Here is a 6,006-nt window from a genome sequence, read left to right as displayed (position 1 = left end):
CAATGACATTAAATGATCACGACTAGCATTAAATGAACATGACTAGCATTCTCTGAGTAGAGCTTAGGTAGATACAAGTCAAAGTACATATTGTTCGTTTCCTTGGGATAAAGATCAATGGCTGTGGTGCCTTTAGGATTTACACAAATATACTACCTAAGCAAGGGACGCGGGTGGCGCTGTGGGTTAAACCACAGAGCCTAGGGCTTGCCGATCAAAAGGTTGGTGGTTCGAATCCCCGCGACGGGGTGAGCTCCCCTTGCTCAGTCCCAGCTCCTGCCAACTTAGCATTTCGAAAGCACGTCAAAGTGCAAGTAGATTAAAAAGGTACCGCTCCAAGCGGGAAGGTAAACGCTGTTTCCGTGCGCTGCTCTGGTTCACCAGAAGCGGCTTTGTCATGCTGGCCACATGACCTGGAAGCTGGATGCCGGCTCCCTCGGCCAATAACGCGAGATGAGCACCACAACCCCAGAGTCGGTCACGACTGGACCTAATGGTCAGGGGTCCCTTTACCTTACTACCTAAGCAAAGAGTGGAGGGTTTTACAGAATTAATACTCCAACAGATATTGCCTTCCCATAAGGTTCCCAGGGAGATCCTTAAGCCAAAGCTTTGGGTCCGGCCCAGAAGAAGACCAGCATTTGTGTGTCCAGCTTCCAGCACAGCCCTGCCCTTTGCCTATTGTCCTCTGTCCTTACAAAGTGATGCTGCTTCCAAGTAGGTGGGGAGGGGGAGGACTAATCTCATTTGTCTCTTTGGCAACAGAGCAACCTTTTTGGACATGTAAATGGTGATACTTACTTAGCTAGGCAGCATTCTCTTACAAAGAAACTGGCCTGGCCAGTTCAGCAGCCTCTTCTACTAGATTCTAAACCTCCTTGGTAGAGAATCAGAGAATCATAGAGTTGGAAGAGAACACAAGGGGCCATCCAGTCCAATCCCCTGCCAAGCAGGAAACACCATCAAAGCATTTCTGACAGATGGCTGTCAAGCCTCTGCTTAAAGACCTCCAAAGAAGGAGACTCCACCACACCCTTTGGCAGCAAATTCCACTGTCGAACAGCTCTTACTGTCAGGAAGTTCTTCCTAATGTTTAGGTGGAATCTTCTTTCTTGTAGCTTGAATCCATTGCTCCGTGTCCGCTTCTCTGGAGCAGCAGAAATCAACCTTTCTCCCTCCTCTATATGGCATCCTTTAATATATTTTGACATGGCTATCATATCACCCCTTAACCTTCTCTTCTCCCGGCTAAACATGCCCAGCTCCCTAAGCCGTTCCTCATAAGGCATCGTTTCCAGGCCTTTGACCATTTTGATTTCCCTCCTCTGGACACGTTCCAGCTTGTCAGTATCCTTCTTGAACTGTGGTGCCCAGAACTGGACACAGAGAATCAGAGGCCTGGAAAGGACACACAGATATAATCGAGACCAAGACATACACTGCAAACCTATAACACTGTTAGGGAAAAGTGTGTACAATGTAAGGAATCCATAGAAAAGAAGAGGATGGAATGGGCTTCTGACTGACAAAACTGATTGTGAAACTGAAAACACACATTCCCCTGTGACCTGTGCTGCAACAGGCAAATAATAATACTGCCCTCTCAACAAATGGATTGGTGGTGCTTCTTTCTTCACACACCTAACACGATGCTTCAAAACCTAAGGTAGCAATTGCCAGGTCATTTGTAAAAGAAAAAGAAAAACAATGTCAGATGAAGCATGCGTTGTGTCTGACCTTTTAAATGACTGCCTTGGTGTTTGAAGCATAGTATTAAAGCATAGTATTAAAACAACACTAACAGTTTGTTTTAAGCAAGTCAAGTCACATCCTGCTAACCTGTTTATGGGGCACAAAACCTGATTCGTTTGCACAGCGTTTGCAAGGAGGCCTGGCGATCTCGGCTCTTTATTGAGCATTCATTCATTCTGGTTTCGTTGGCCTGGAGAGCATCCTACACAGTCCAGGGTATCTCCTCATCATTTTGCAGATTGCAAGGAAGTCCAGTTTGTGGGGGTGTGGATCTAGAATGCGAGGCCTCCAAATAGGGTTGCCAGACTCAATAGAGGACAGGACTTCTGTGCCTTTAATTGCCCTGCTCTCTTTTGAGTCTGGAAACCTTAAAGAGAAACCAGCAGACCCTGTGTTTACTTTCCAAGCAAAGGGTCTGCTGGTTTCTCTTTAAGGTTTCCAGACTCAAAAGAGAGCAGGGCAATTAAAGGCACAGAAGTCCTGTCCTCTATTGAGTCTGGCAGCCCTACCTCCAAATCAAGTTTAATTGTGCCACCTGAATTTGTCAATATGCGATTGAACCACACCCCACAGCGGCGACAGTCTGGAGGCGCCCAAGGAGCCCGGTGACACTTGATAGATTATCAGATCTGAAGACGCAAAGGATTTGCATCAAGTTGCTGGAACTCGGTGGACCTGAATCAGGTCACAACTAGGGATGGGACAATTTGGGTTTCTCTCAGTTTCTCGTTTTTTTCTAGGGTTTCAGACAGGGAATTTCCCCAGCCCTACTGAGAGATGCTGGAAACTGAACCTTGTGTGCAAGGAAGGAGCTCTATCACTGAGCTACACTCCTTCCCTAACATTATAGTCCTGCATTGTCATTTCTGCAGTCAGAATAAATGGCCTCCAGGTGCGTTCCTGCTCTAAAATTCTGTTTCTATTGCATCCCTGAGCAACAGGGAAGCATCTCTCCTTAATATTAGACCAGTCCTCAAGCAAAATTTAAAGGGGCTCCTGTGGCTGTTATTCAGTTTTAAACACATACAGTACACACATACCCATATGGAGTGCATGTAGAAGATAAATGCGTCCCACACCAAGCTCATAATACTCTCACAGCCAGAAAACTATACAGAGCAAAAAAAAACGAGGCCACGTTTAAACCTTAGCTGACCTCAGCAACCCCTCTTGTCACATTACAGGAAATTCTTCCTGAGCCTTCCCCCCCCCCCCCCGTGGAACTGGTTTAACAAGTGTCAATAAATATCTAAGCAGACTTGCCGAAAGGGTATCTTATGTACGTGAATGGGGACAGGTCTGTGTCAATGGATTCTGGAGTCAAGGTATTCATCATTTCAAAAGGAAGTCTCAGACAGGAAGGGCAATTAATAGCAGGTATTGCCAGGCGTCTTGATGGACGGACTTGCAAATGCGTTGGAGAAACATGACAGTGAGCATGATCTAATTCACATGCACAAGCACAACCCATTTTTGTGATATATCTGAGACATTTTTGGGGTGGTCCTTCTGTCAAGGGGCAGGTGGATAATTTCTGAGGTTTTAAAAGATGCCACACACCTTTGTTCTGGGCACCTCGGAGCAAGGAAACTCTGTTGCAACAGACCAATAGACTCCATTTGTATCTCTGACTTACAGCGGACCTCAAAGGACCCAAAGTCCCTTGATGGGGACTTGGGCTGTAAAAGCCGTGTGTGTGTGTGTGTGTGTGTGTGTGTGTGTGTGTGTGTGTAGAACTGTGACCACAGCTGTGGCCTCAGACATGGCTGAGGTGTGCAGCAGAGGTGAGAGTCCCCACAGGCAGTAGTTGCCATCCCTTGGCCCAGCTCCCCCAGATACACACGTGGTAAGTGGGTCAGGATGTCTGTGCCTTTAGGCTTACACAAACATCCACCCACATGTGCAAACAAATGAGGATCTTGCAGAAAAGGAAGAGTAGCCACTGTTTGCTTTGCAAAAGAGTAAGCTGGTAATAATATATGAGCCAACCCCAGAGGGTGGCAACACTCTGGTTTGGAAGGAGCAATATATGAATCAGGCAGATAATAAACAAAGCTTGCTTGCCAGGATTTGGCGGGGTTTCACCGTTGACAGAGATTCTGATGTTAAACTAAGAGGCACAAACTGACTCACTGCCAGCCCTAAGAATAGATATGATATATTTGTTTGTTTGTTTGATATTTTATTGTTTTTAATATTCTGTTGGGAGCCGCCCAGAGTGGCTGGGACAACCCAGTCAGATGGGTGACATATACCAATACATATTATTATTATTATTATTTGTGTGTGTGTGTGTGTGGCAACTGACTTTGCCAATTGCTTCCTCAAGGCTGCAAAAAAAGAGAGAGGTTATGGCTTCTGGTTCCGCCTGCAGGAATGGCTGACCTTTTTTCCATCCCTCCGACCTTCATGAGGAATTTGGCGGTTGCTAGGGGAGTAAATGGCAACCCCCTACCCTCTCCGGGGGTTACGGAGAGGGGCCGCTGGCCCGCGATGCCCCCAAACCCACTCCGATTGTTTAAGGAGTGGGGGGGGGCTTGGGCTGAGCACTCATGAGGAATGTCGGAACTCCCGGACGCCAAACTGCATGGCGGGATCTCCATGATTAAAGAAGATAATTAGGTTTAAATTCATGGACACGCTTCAGAAGGAGGGGCAGAAGCTCTGTTTACTGCCGAGGAATTTACGCTGCTGAGGGTGAGGAGTCAAAGGTTGTATTTTATCTGGAAGAAGGATTGATGGGGACGGAACGACAAGGGAAGTGAGTTTTTTTTATTTTTTTCATATACTCTACGAGTTACTCCATACCTTCCCGGACGTGATGTTCTTGCTTGTTTGGAACGAATGAGAAATAAAAGATATCTGTGGGAGTTGAACTTTATAAATTGTTGATATTGAGTATACTTTTTGAAGATGTAAAATTGTGGACGAGAGAAGCCCCCCTCTAATTGGATAGAAGGAGTGCCTGGAAAGCGTTCGGAGGATTTATGAGGCATGACGCACTTTGAATTTGAGCAGCGACCTGAAGCTAAGTTCAGCTATAAGGCAAGGAGAGCCACTAATTTATCAAGAGTCTATGCATAAGGTGACGGCTGGGTCTCCGGCCTGGAAAAGCTGTAAATTTCATAAAGATCGTTAATGAGAAGAAAATGAAAGTGACTTGAGTTTTCTAAGATGGCGCTGCTCAGTGTTGAAAGACCGACGCAACAGGGACGCTCCAGACCAAGAAGATTTATGGGGAGGCCGGACTGATCAACTCACACAGGAGAAAGAACATATATGAAATCTCGTTTGATACTTATCTCAGCAGCTGGGGAAAAAATCGGATGAAAGAGGAAAACATCTTTGTGACTGTAGGGGAAAGATCGGGACTATTACAGACTTTGAGTGATGATTTGGACATTAGAAAAAGACGGCAGTGAGCAGTTGCGAGGAATCCCCAATTTCTTGAAGCATGGGAACCCCGAAAATTTTAGATGATTTGGCATAACATTCGGTCTGATTGATATGTATTTGTATAATTTGAAATAATGGATGTGATATAATTGTTTTTAATTGGAAAATTAATAAAAATATATTATAAAAAAAAAGAGAGAGAGGTTATGATTTGGTGAATATATTGGCGGTAAAATCATTCAACGTTAAACCAGACCCACACAATCATGATGCTCTGCTCTTCCTCGATAGAAGGAAGCCGCCTTGATATGAGGCAGACCATTGGTTCAGCATAGATGCTGTTTCAAGCCACGCAAATCTCTGAGTGGTGAGAAACTCCAAGGCTTTCCTTGGAATGAAGATCAATGGAGACTGTGGTGTCTTTAGGAGATATGGTTTTATTTACACATAAATATAACCAGCGCGTAGGATGGAGGGGCCCACAGCATTAACACCCACAAAAGATCTTGATTCTTCAGCAGCCTCTTGACCCCCCTCCTTGGCTTCAGCCTCAGAGTTTGAACAGCTCCCTGTCACAGGCTCCTCCTGCTCACTAAACCCTGTTGCCCATTCAGCATCTCTCCTCCCAATCTCCTTCCTCCGACCTCTCCTCCGTGTCCCACCATGAATCCCTGGCTCTGAGCCTTCCTCCTCTGGGGTTTCCCTGGCTGGTGCCTCCCACCACCCCACTTTATCCAGCCAGTTCCTGACACATGGAAACATTAAGCAATTCTGTCAATGCATTAATGTTAATGTATTGCATGCATTAATGTACATTATTATTATTATTAGTAGTAGTAGTAGTAGTAGTAGTAGTTT

This window comes from Zootoca vivipara, chromosome 16 (genome assembly GCF_965207765.1).
Source record: "Zootoca vivipara chromosome 16, rZooViv2.hap1.1, whole genome shotgun sequence".
NCBI lineage: Eukaryota > Metazoa > Chordata > Lepidosauria > Squamata > Lacertidae > Zootoca > Zootoca vivipara.
This window is presented reverse-complemented; position numbering follows the sequence as displayed.